The sequence below is a fragment of the Rhinatrema bivittatum genome, chromosome 5, assembly GCF_901001135.1.
Source record: "Rhinatrema bivittatum chromosome 5, aRhiBiv1.1, whole genome shotgun sequence".
In the NCBI taxonomy this organism is placed as follows: Eukaryota; Metazoa; Chordata; class Amphibia; order Gymnophiona; family Rhinatrematidae; genus Rhinatrema; species Rhinatrema bivittatum.
The window spans coordinates 222,032,295-222,045,684 of NC_042619.1; the positions used below are offsets into that span (position 1 = coordinate 222,032,295).

General features: G+C 43.3%; 1 long non-coding RNA gene across 1 annotated transcript in view; it reads left to right on the top strand.

The window, feature by feature from the left end:
* The window catches only part of LOC115091559, a 30,482-nt gene that overhangs the window by 1,254 nt on the left and 15,838 nt on the right, over positions 1-13,390 (top strand). The window contains exon 2 of the long non-coding RNA XR_003856770.1: positions 8,539-8,625. This is a non-coding gene — a long non-coding RNA (uncharacterized LOC115091559). The remainder of the gene's footprint in view (positions 1-8,538; positions 8,626-13,390) is intronic.

The following is a 13,390-nucleotide window of genomic DNA, read 5'->3' on the forward strand; positions in this document are numbered from 1 at the left end:
TCCTGCTTCATGCACATCAACCCTTCACCCCCCAACGCATATAGTTCTTTTGAATTACTATGCCCCAGATGCATGACTCTGCATTTCTTGGCATTGAATCCCAGCTGCCATATGTTCAACCACTCTTCCAGCTTCCTTAAATCCCGTCTCATTCTCTGTACTCCTTCCGGCGTGTCCACTTTGTTGTAGATCTTAGTATCATCCGCAAATAGACAAACTTTACCTTCTATCTCTTCCGCAATGTCGCTCACGAAGATGTTGAACAGAACCGGTCCCAACACCAATCCCTGTGGCACTCCACTTAACACCATTCTCTCTTCAGAGTAGATTCTATTTACCATCACCCGTTGTCTTCTATCCATCAACCAGTTTGTAATCCATGCCAACACCTTGGAGCTGACTCCCAAGCTTCTCATTTTGTTGATGAGTCTTCTGTGTGGGACTGTATCAAAAGCTTTACTAAAATCCAAATAGATTACATCGAGCGCACTTCCCTGATCCATATCTCTAGTCACCCCATCAAAGAAATCAATTAGATTCATCAGACATGACCTTCCCCTGGTGAATCCATGCTGCTTCTGATCGAGCAATCCACCGGATTGTAGATAGTTCACTATCCTTTTCTTCACCAGAGTCTCCATTAATTTTCCCACCACTGAGGTGATGCTAACTGGCTTGTAGTTTCCAGCCTCTTCTCTGCTCCCACTCTTGTGAAGTGGGACCACCGCCGCTCTTCTCCAGTCACTAGGCACCACACCCTTTTCCAAAGATCTATTGAACAGGTCACACAGTGGACCCACCAACATTATCTCTGAGTTCCCTCAGTATTCTGGGGTGAACCTCATCAGGCCCCATGGCTTTGTCCTCTTTCAGTTTTCTTAGCTCTTTCTATCCATTCTCCACTCTGCCCCATCTCTGCGTTATAAGTAAAAATAAGATCTAATTTCCTTGGTTTAATTTAATTTATTTATTTATTTCGTAAAATCTTAATAATGTTCAGAACTCACTGGATCTGGAAGTGACCCGAGTTCTCTAGTCCAGTGGTTTTCAAATGTAGTCTTTGAGACCTACAACCAAGTTTGGTTTCAGAACATCCACAATGAATATGCACAAGACAGATGTATGCATTGCCTCTGCTGTATGCAGTTATATCTCAAGCATATTCATTGTAGATATCCTGAAACCCAAGCCTGGTTGTGGGTCCTGAAGACTGGGTTTGAGAACCACTGATCTATTCCATCCCCTCTACTTCCAGGCAGAATCTACCATACCTATAAATTGGTCCCATACAGATGTGTGTCTAACCTGCTCTTAGATACTTCTAATGACAGATGTTCCTCCCTAGCGCATGTGCGCCTGTGTTTTATGACCCTTACAGTTAGGAAGTTCTAAATCTCTCCCCCTGAGCAGTTTGTGTTAGTTTCACCCTCATCGTTTCAGCTTCCAACTTTTTTGTAATATGCTGTTGAACAGAAAGCCTGAGAACAGCACCATGGGCATTGTGTAAAGTTAGAAGAAGAATGAGTTAAATTATTTTGACCTACAGTACTCTGTTAGGAAGGGGAGTATACAATTTACAAGCCTGGAATAAGCCTTAGTGGAGCTGGCCAGCTGGTCACTAGAGTTTGTGCCAAGGTTTGTGTTTTGTAACTCACCAGAGCGCTAAGTGCATGGGGGGTGAGAGTGAAGAAAATGTGACGAAGAAGCCAGAATACAAAAGAAATAAATTAGTTATTTTACAGGGGTTTGCAGTCAGTTCTCGGTTTCACTGGCTGGAGAAGTTATTGCAATGTCTTGACAGAGTTATGCCAAATAGTGGAGCACTTCAAGTCTGTTGAAGAAAAGCTTTAAGACAGCAGAGATCTCATGCGAACATTAGCTGGTGAAAGGAGATTTGTGCTAAGACATAGGTAATGACCACAGTGAACTGCATAGTGTGAGATGGGCAAGCCAAGTATGGATCCTTGTCTCAAGAAGCTATGCTGATTATGCAGTGTGAAAGAAATGCAAGGTTTCCCTCACCAGCACAATCTGAGTCACTAACTAGTTCACTTACGACAGGATCTCCAGAAATACAAGTAATATTTACAAGATCCCACTGATAAGGATGAACTCTACCTCCACCCCAGATTTTTTGTTTCCCTTGATTTTGTTCTCACTTTCCCCTTTCAGACCAGAAAATTGACACAGGCTCTGTGTCAGAGTGAAAGAGATAGCAGGAAATAACTGTATTTTGCAGAAAAGAATCAGCGCTGGGTACAGAGCTGCTGAGAGCGCTCCAGGGCCCTATGTTAGAAGCACTCCTTATCCCTCATCATTCTTTAGTACGGATATGCAGGGGAAAAATAATTCACATTCGGTTCGTTTTCAGGAGGCTTTTTTTTCCCATGAATTTTGGTTCGTGGATTGCTTGATTTGTTTCATTTGTGTGAAAAAAACCAAATCAAGCAATAAAAAAAATAACCCCAAAATGGCCAAAAAATGAAATCAAATCCTCTTTCCCACCTTCCTGGGAAAATGCTGGGGCCAGGATTCCCCCAGCCTCATAATTAACTTCAGCGTAACCCCAGTGGACTCTGTCATTTGGTATTGAAGAGCTGAAAAAAGAAGAGGATCCGAAGAGGATCTCCCAGGCCTGGGCCTGATCCTGGGCTAAAGCCCAGATGTTGGGATCCAGCCTTCTGGCTGAGGCCTTTGTGTCAGGTCTGGGCCTAGGCCCCAGCATCTGACTTGCCTCCAGGTTGGGTCATGGCGTTGGGCCTGGGCTTGGGTTCTGGCCTAGGCTGAGTCCCAGGCATCAGTACTCGGCCTCCAGGTTGGGTTACAGTGTTGGGCCTGGGTCCAGGCTGAGGCTCTAGTGCCAGAATCTGTCCTCCCGGTCGGGTCGTGGCATTGATCCTGGGTTCCAGCTTAGGCCAAGGCACTGGGACTCAGCCTTCAGGTCAGGTTACGGCCTCATGCCTGGTTCCTGGCCAAGGCCCTGGCATCAGGACCTGGACTTTGTTGGATACCCGACAGATCAGGTAAGTTATTTTTTTTTTAACTTTCAGGGGTCTTGGCCAAGGCCCTGGCATCAATCCATGCCTCCACGAGGCCCTGGCATCACGCTCGGGCCCTAGGCAAAGCCCCAGCATTAAGCCCGATGCATTAATTTAAAATGAAATGAATGAATAAGATTTGTTTCATTTGGGGGGCCCCAGTTCTGTTTGAGGTCCCCCAAATGACATGAATTAGCCTTATTCATCATGTTTTGCAGTTTTGTTTTAAACAAATGCATATCCCTATTATTTAGTGTTCAGTTCTTGTAGCTGTATTGGTCCTGTTAACTAGGGATGTGCATTTGTTTGCAACGAAATAGGAAATAGAGATGATATTTCCTATTTTGTTGCATTTCGGGGGGGGGGGGGGGGGGCGATGAAACGATAAAATCCACAAAATGTTTTTTAATTGCAAAACAAAAAACCCCAAACCCATCCCAACCCTTCAAATTTAATTAATTGCAACCCCTCCACCCTCCCGACCCCCCTCACAAGATGTACCAAAAGTCCATGGTGGTCCAGTGGGGTCCCGGGAGCGATCTCCCCCTCTTGGGCCATCGGCTGCCACTAATCAAAATGGCGCCATTGGCCCTTTGCCCTTACCATGTAACAGGGGCTATCGGTGACATTGGTCAGCCCCTGTCACATGGTAGGAGCAATGGATGGCCCGCGCCATTTTTTAAGATGGCGCCGGCCGTCCATTGCTCCTACCATGTGACAGAGGCCGGCCAATGGCACCTATAGCTCCTGTCACACGGTAAGGGCAAATGGCCTTCAGCACCATTTTGATTAGTGGCAGCTGACGGCCTGAGAGGGGGAGATCGCTCCCGGGACCTCGCTGGACCATCAGGGACTTTTGGTACATCTTGGGGGGGGGGGGTCGGGAGGGTGGGGGTTGCAATTAATTAAATTTGAAGGGTTGGGGTGGGTTTGGGGTTTTTTGTTTTTTTTTTTACAACCCCCATTGGAATTCATAAAATCTGAAGGGTTGGGGTGGGTTTCGGGCTTTAAAATCGGCCCGAACCACAGGAAAATGAAATTTCTCGCGGCGGGCCGATAATGAAGGCCAAACCGAAAGGTTCGGCTGAATCACATCCCTACTGTTAATCACTGGAACCTTAGGATGCTGCACCAACATGGAAAGATGTTGCAGTACCAGAGCCTTCCAGCCTCAGAGCTCTTGTCTTCAAATGTCATCTACAATATCTTTTTAGGTTGGTCCATATGGCAAGCTTTCAGTTGACAAAGAGAAGGCTTGAAGCAGAGGTTAGGTAGCATGGCTATTTATAGGAAAACCTCACAGTAGGGACAGCTTCTTAATCGCTCAGTCCTGTGCATGCTGGGAGTCCTGTGGCCCTTATGTTAGGTGCAACTTACTGGCAATTTTGGTTCCCAACTTCCCTTGTACCCAGCAAGTTTACAGCCTTCGTTCTACATCAGCTCTGTACATTGGCTACTCTGGAGGTACTTATTGTTGCTGTGATAAGCATCTGCTAAAGATCCTCCATATTTCAGCCAACAGAAGTATTTGGGGTAGACGAGGGCAAGCCAAAGTGAAATTTACACACAATACATTCCCCTTTTATTAAATTGGCATTAAAAGATACAATAAGAAAAAGTCCCAAGGTCTTTCTGTGCAATAAAAAAAAAAAAAAGCCAGTTTCAACCTCTCTGTAAAACAACTATTAAAATTATTTGATAGCCTTATTCAACCAATTTTTCTATATGTATATGAAAGTAAAGTCTATATAGGAAGGGACAGAATCTCAACACAAATTCTGCACCTCCAGTTCTGTAACACAATCCGTTTCCACAGAAAATCCCCACAATGGACCTTGGAAGTTGACCCTTACAATACACCATACAAAAAACCCTCAGATTCTGTTTTCACTTCAGCACAGCAGCACAAACACCTTCCATTGCCAGACATTTTGTGAAATTTCACAAAGCTGTAATAAAAATAAACTTAGAATCTATATAGAATCCTGTCATACTGTAATAGCATTAATTCCAAGGACTCAAAACAGTAACAACCCAATCTATGAAGAGACAGCACTGGAAATATTGTACCAGACCCTAAAACACCAATACACTTCCTATTAGGAAACTAGAACAAGTTAGATCAATACAGATCCCTCCACAGAAACCAGAAGCTAGCAAAGTACTTCACCTCAGTCGCACATGCAAAACACAGATAGACCCTCGCCAAATAGAATAAACAGACCATAAATTATAAATAGAAATGTGAAGACAAAATTGAACTTGAAACCACAATAAGCCAGATTCTGTATGCAGTGCAACAATGGAAAAACAGAAACATCACCATTCTTCATAAAACATCAAACAACAAAATCAAGAAATATAAAACATCAACCATACTAATAAAAAGAATAAATATATCAAAATGTCTGATAAACAGAATAACATCCAATAATTAAAAACTCATAAAATATTTTACCAAACACCAATAAAATATTTCCAAACAGCTACATCAAATAACATCCAATAAATAAAAGTAATATGAGTAAAAACATTCTCCTGTCTCCATACCTGGGAACTTTTGATTTCTAGTCACCATGAAATTGCCTTCAATTATTTGGGGGTGGGTGGGGGGGCAAGGGTAAGATGCATAAACTTTATCTTCTCTCTCTCTGTTTCATATACACATTCTCACACATGTTCATTCTCATGCACACATGCTCTTAGTGGCTCTCTCCCCCTCTCACACACACACACACATAAGCTCCTTCACACTCAGTAGTTCTCTCTCCCTCACATGCATGCGCGCACACACACACACACACACACACACACAATCAAGTTCTCCCCCTCTCTTCTAGGCCTTTTCAACTGGCCCTGCCAGTCCTCTTCTTTTCCTGCCACAGGATAAGGTCTGTGATGGCCCTGCCAAGCCTAGTCTTTGGCTGCCATGGAATAAGGTCCACAGTGGTCCCATCAGGCCTAGTTTTTGACTGCCATGGGCTGGATCCTCTTCTGTCCTCTTGTGTCAGATGATGCACTGCAGGAGGGACAGAAGAGGTGCATGCATTGGCAGTGTGGGCAAGTAGCAATCCTGTCTGAAACTTGGGTGGCAAGCCATACTTTTGAGGTGGCACTTACCACCCTGAGGTGACACCTATGCTTCCAGCCTCTTGAGAACAAACAGTGTATAAGCCCAACCACCATTTTAAATATCTAGAAGTGAGTGAATTAAGGAGGAAAAGACTTCATATGACTCAGTGTAAATCTTTTATGCTTGTTGTGTTCAGATATAATCATGAGCCATAAAAACCTCCTGTTGGAAAAAGTGATTTGTGATACAAACATTTCTAACAATCATCATGAAAATATAACTAAAATTAAATGTTTGGCTTTCAAAAAATGTCTAATTCAACACTTAACTTTCAAGAACAGGAGTATATGGATCAGCTGCCTCAGGGATATCCCTTTAACAAAAAATAATCAATCACTTTAGTGAGCATCTCAAATCTCAGTTGTGCACTCAAAACCAATACCACCCACCTCATAGAGTTTTATATCATCTTGAAGAAATTCAATGAGTTACTCCAATCTACTCAAACCTGATCAGAAAAATGGCACACAGATGCAGCGGCACTTCGGGTACCACTACAGGGAACATCTCAGATTCGTGAGAGAGATTGGAGGGAGGGACTCCCTAGTGCATAGGGGTTCTGGGACTGTGTAATTTTTGACTGTTTGGATTTTGATTTCTGTATGAATTGTAGTGCCATCTGCCAAGTTTTTCATTTGCATTAAGTACCCCAGTAAATTGGTTTCTTTTGTGCTTGTGTTTTTTTTTATACTGAGTAGTACCAGAAGACATCTCATAAGTTTAAGGGCATTGAAAGGCTTTTCTCTCCCTGCCCCTCCCCCTCCCCCAAGGAGAAGACCTGGGAAGCATTGGGGGACTTATGGCTTCCTCAGCTCCTAGATGTGCCCTGGGTCAGATGCAGGCATGGACTGAACTCTAAAAATTCCCAGGTGGAGAGCGTGGTAATCCCTTAGTGGGATGCCTCAGTTTTCTAAAACCAGAACAAGAGTTAGCTCTCTCTGATAGCACAGCAAGACAGGTCTTCTGACAGGTGCTTTCCCTTGATACCCTATTCCTTTCTAGCCACAGCAGTTGTATAATCCATTGCCTTCACTCTGTGTCTGAATCTCCTCTCACAGCCTCCCTGACGCTGAACTCTGGTCACTTTTGTTTCAATTGCTCAGGCTTGACTTGGTTGATAAACTATGAACGTCCCACACCATGCCCTACAAACCGGTTCCGCCTGCAGCTCTACGAAACGTAGGCATACAGTACATCCCATAAAAAGTATCTACAAACAAACAAAAAGGTGATTGAGCTTGCCGCTTGCTTCCACTGCATCTGGAGACCTCAGGGACCTGTTACCATTCCACGTCACGGCACAAATGGAATGCTGTTTCTTTACTGCATTTTGGAAACGTTGGAGATTGTTCAGGGATTTCTCAGGCCCTGGCTGATTAGCAGTTAATGATCTGTGCCACAATGGAAAGTTAAATATAGCAGTTATTCATTATGCAGTGGAAGGGAATGATGAGGTAGAAATCCTCAGACATATTTATTCTAGGCTGGGTTGAATCACTGGATCCTTTAACACAATCCCGCTCCACTCTCTCCAATCCTTTAGTGTTGACTTTACAGGTGAACGTGCCAAAGGGTTCCAGTATGCAAGGAAAAAGTAGTGATAATATATTAGGTATCTCGGTTTTATTTTTCACAGCCTACCATTAACAAAAATAATCAGTATCTACTTGCAGTGAATTCTAAAGAGAACAAGAGCAATGTCATTAGGAATGTAACTTTCTTATGTTTGTTGTATGTTCCTGCGGAGCTGGCTAGCTTTTTCATATGCATCCTGTGTCTGGCTGCTTAGATTGCAAACTGTTCACTTTTCTTTTTTCTCTTTCCAGTAATTCTTCTTTTCTTGACCCTCTTCCAGCTCAGTCAGAGCCACTGCTGGGATTCTAGCATCACGAGCCTTCTTTCACAATTTCCTGGGGCTCTTTCCCCTATTTTAGTAGACCCTCTCTGTTACTGGTCTGCTCATTCCAGCAATGGTCCTGAGGTCAGGAGTCATGCACCAGGTCTCCTTTTAGAACCCTGCATCATGGGTTCTAAATCTGGCAACTAGGTGTCACCCTTAAAGATGATATGACTTCTGCCCCAACCCTCCACACCCCACCACTCAGGGGCTGTGAACACTGCTTCTGCAGCATTCTCAGTCGTAGCCAACCAGGGTTGTGGAACACTCAATCCAGGAATTGACCAGGGACTCTCCACATGAGCCACCAGGCAGGCCTAGCTGTCACTGGTTATAATAGCACCCTCTTTGCTTGGAAGTGAGGTTGTTTAGTTGACAGAGTGAGGACTGGCACCTTGTTTCTGAGTTGCTGATTGATTGCTGATGTTTTTATGTAGTTTGAGAACTGAGCTCATTTCCATCTTTTTCAGACTATTGTGTCCAAGTTTGAAACTTTACGCATGATGATTCGTGTCAAACACACAACCCTACATGTATGTAGAGAGTGGCCTTTGGAGGTAATTCTCGTTTTTCTGCACCAGTTTGAATTGGCTGTAGAGTACATCGTGTGCTAAGGATAATTTGCATGGTTTACTGAGTACAGGGTGCATATCTGTGTTTTCCTGATTTGGTGTTTGGTGTCATGTAAAGGCAGGTCTCAGCAAGCCCTGGGTCATTCCTGTGACCTTTCAGCCTTCTGGACCCCCAATCATGCAAGCATAGAAAAAAGCAAAAATGTGTGCAGCTGAAACCTAATAAAAGAATTGCAGAACAATTAAAAAAAAGCCAAAAAAACATTATAAGTAGGTTTAAATCCATTCCCGAGGCAGGGCCGTCCTAAAGAGAGGGAAGATCTGAACTTTTAAGGGACCCATGGTCTCCCCCTTCCCCCCATATCTAGTATCACTTCCCGTTGCTTGGGAGTGCCAGTGGGGCAGGTGCTGCAGCAGCAGAAGTTACAATGCGCTCCCACCCTCCGCTCTTTCATCTCAAGGGTACCTGAGGAGGTCTCCAATATCTCATTGGGGGGGGGGGGGGGTCCGGAGGGAGGTCCTGCTAAGGCTGAATTTCCTCAGGCCCTGCACTCCCCTCCCCAGAGTCAGCCCCAGTACTGGGACATAGTCCCAGTCCAGAGCTAATGTGACAGATTCTGTAGAATCTTTGTGATCAAGACATTCTAAGTTTCACTATACAGGGATCACGGTTTTTCAACTAATTTATATAGAGGAATTTCACTGATGTTGAGTGTGCTGAGAAACTCTGTTGTATGCAAAGATTGTTTTCATATAAGAACATAAGAAATTGCCATGCTGGGTCAGACGAAGGGTCCATCAAGCCCAGCATCCTATGTCCAACAGAGGCCAAACCAGGCCACAAGAACCTGGCAATTACCCAAACACTAAGAAGAACCCATGCTACTGATGCAATTATGAGCAGTGGCTATTCCCTAAGTAAACTTGATTGATAGCAGTTAATGGACTTCTCCAAGAACTTATCCAAACCTTTTTTGAACCCAGCTACACTAACTAAAGGACATAGCACTGAAACACTTTTAGCTACTCTGGTGGATAATATTCTTCATGGTTTCGATAAGGGAATCTCCTTTATCTTGATTCTTTTAGACATCTCTGCGGCTTTTGACTCAGTCGACCATAAGTTACTACTCCATAGATTAGTTGAGATTGGTATAAATGGTAATGTTCTGAAATGGTTTCAGTCTTTTCTATCTTATCGCTCCTTCAAAGTATCATACAATAACAATACTTCGGATCTCTCTCCTCTCCCACTAGGCATCCCTCAAGGTTCATCCCTTTCTCCCACCCTTTTCAACATTTACATGCTTCCATTATGTCACTATCTAAATAAATTAGGACTCTCATATTTCCTTTATGCGGATGATGTACAAATTTTGTTACCCATCAAAGACAACATCCACAGTACATTGTCACAATGGGAACTATATCTCTATGATATCAATAATATCTTATCTCAAATGGCACTTTCACTCAATCATAACAAAACAGAGTTTCTTCTTCTCTCCAAAAAGTTAACGCCTCCACCTATAGATCCATCAGTACTCTCGAATTATAGATTATCCCATCAGTTAAGGACCTTGGAATTACCTTAGATAAAGAACTTAATTTCAAAGCCCACATCAAAAATCTAATTAAAGAAGGTTTCTATAAACTTCAAGTTCTAAGAAAATTGAAACCGTTACTACATCCTCCTGACTTTAGAACAGTACTACAAGACTTAATTTTTGCAAAATTAGACTATTGCAACTCCATCTTAACAGGATTGCCTGCTTCCACAATTAAGCCACTTCAACTGCTTCAAAATGCTGCCACTAGATCCCTATCAAATTGCAGAAGATTTGAACACATCTCTCCAATTTTGCACCAATTACATTGGCTTCCCATCACTTTTAGATCACAATATTAGATACTTATGCTTATTCATAAAGCATTGTACGATGATGACTCATCTTGGTTACAAAAACCACTTTATCATTGTATTTCTACTAGAAATCTTCGTTCTACAGACACTGGTTTACTCTCTATTCCCTACAGCAAACAAATGCTCAAAACAGCTACTATAAATCGAGCCCCCTCTATAATTGGTCCTACTCTATGGAACTCACTTCCACCACCACTAAGGACTGAACCCTCCACATCCACCTTTAGAAAAAACCTTAAAACATGGCTTTTTATCAAAGCTTTCCCCCAATAAACTCGATAGATTTCTTCCCCTTATACACGGTTTTGTTCCTTTTATTATCGATGAGATACTGAATTTTGGTTTCATAATGTTAGCTTATTATCTTATATAGCTCTATGTTTAATTTATTGATAAATATTAGTTGGTTTTTTTGTTTTTTCCTTATTCCACATGCTGTTTTTCAACTGTTATACTGTATTAGGTCTTCAATAATATTTGTTGACAATTTGTTTCAATGTAAACCGGTGTGATATTTTGAATTGAATGTCGGTATAAAAAAGCAAATAAATAAATAAATAAATAACTGCACTAACCACATCCTCTGGCAACAAATTCCAGAGCTTTATTGTACGTTGAGTGAAAAAGAATTTTCTCCGATTAGTCTTAAATGTGCTACTTGCTAACTTCATGGAATGCCCCCTAGCCCTTCTATTATTCGAAAGTGTAAATAACCGATTCACATCTACTCGTTCAAGACCTCTCATGATCTTAAAGACCTCTATCATATCCCCCCTAAGCCGTCTCTTCTCCAAGCTGAACAGCCCTAATCTCTTCAGCCTTTCCTCATAGGGGAGCTGTTCCATCCCCTTTATCATTTTGGTTGCCCTTCTCTATACCTTCTCTGTACCTTCTCCATCGCAACTATATCTTTTTCTGAGATACGGCGATCCATAAATTTTATTAGAAAAGAGTATTTTTGTTTCTAGCTTTGATACAGATATACCCAATCTGAAAATTTGGTTGCTGTAGGTGGAGTAGGTCAGGAGATCATTTGTACACAGACAGACAAGATGAATATATAAGCAAGTTTTTGTTTTCTTTTTTAGAAAACAAGTGCAATAAAGACAGATCATTTTTAATTCCAGCAAGAGAGTAGAAAGATTCTCTCTTTTCTTGATGGCAAGCCCTCACTGATTACTAACCAGATCCCATACTTTGCATATCATGTCATGAATTCAGTGAAATGTGTTTGTTTCTCTTTATAAGCCTGGGCTATTGGTTCTGCTGAAAGGTGGAATATGTGTTCCGAATGCGCTGCTGAGGTCTGCCGTAAAACCTGCTGCTCCTAATTAAAAGGGCCGGGCAAGCCTTTGTGTATGAAGCTGGAAGCTGATATTCTTAGAGTTGGCACCTTGCCATTATACCAACATTCCTGTTTTGTGTTTTATGACTTTTTTTTGATACAATGTTTATGTCAATTTTGTTAACCACCTTGGATGAACTTTGGACTGGGAAGGCAGTCTAGAAGTATAAGGAAATAGGTAAAAAAAATATCTTTAGCCTTTTTAAATCCCAAAAGTGTCAGAAGAAGAAAAGCTTGCACATGCTCCTTCTCAGTGTGTCCCGAATAACTCAGCTTACAGGAAGCTTTTTTTTTTTTTACAGGAGTCTGGGGCTAGGCTATGCGTAGAGAAAGGGTCTGCAGGAAATGGAGAGGAGGGATGAAAACTCTGGGTTTTTGTTTTTGTTTTTTTAATGCAAGGAGCTAAACTGGTGCTGCACAGTTGAGCCTGAGCTGACTGTAAAACCCTGAGAGAAACAGTAAACTGTTATCTCAGGGCTAAATAATACTTTAGAGACAGCCCATGCGGATTGCTAGACTGAACAAAGAGATTCCTTACTAAGGACTGTTGGGAGCGCTAGGGAACGGTCCCTATTCAGGAGAGAGAGTGTGCCCTTGGGCCACGGCCCGGCCCTGGAGGAGGGCTCCGGAGAAGTGCCGAGGCAGGCGAGACGTATCCGAGCACGGGCAGACAGGCTGAAGACTCGGAGCACTCTGACCTCTGCCGAACCCGAACGCACCAGAAGAGACCCAGCAATGCAATGCTGTTCTCTGGAGTAGCCCTCTGGCCTCTCGATAGCCCTTTTGGACCCACCTCCTGGGAATGGCAGGTGTGACAGGATGGACAGTGGTCGAGGACAGGCGATGACTCTGGAACAAGGACGAGACAAGGCACTTGGAGACTGGAACAAGACAAGGTACTTGGAGACTCAGGCAGGCACTGGCCCTCAGTGTGCCCTACACAGCCTCCCATGGGCTGGTTGCGGACCTCGCTGTCCCACTGCGGACCCTATGCAACCTGAAGAGGCTGTTTGCGGACCACGCGGAGAGTGGGATGAGCACAGGACTGAAGCTCAGGAAGATTAAGGGAGTCTGGGCAGGGCTTGAAAAGATCCAGACCGGAACAGGCTCCAATGACCAGGAAGAGGACTCAGACTCAGATTCAGACACGGATTCAGGCTTAACTCAGGATGGTCATCTGGAGGTGAAATCCAGCGCATGAGACAAGGCTGGGATACCCAGAACCAGGAATTAGAGGATCAGGAACAACTGAACACAGGAACCGAAGTGACTGGGACATCCGAAGACAGGGACCGAAGAAGACTGGAACATCTGAAGACAAGAACTGAAGATGCTGGAACATCTAAAGACAGGAACCGGAGAAGACTGGAACATCCGAAGACAGGAACCAAAGAAAATCAGGACATGAGATAGACAGGGGATGCAGGATCTGTCAAGAGACCAGGAACAAAGGATGAAGACAAGGTTGCTCCTACGGAGAA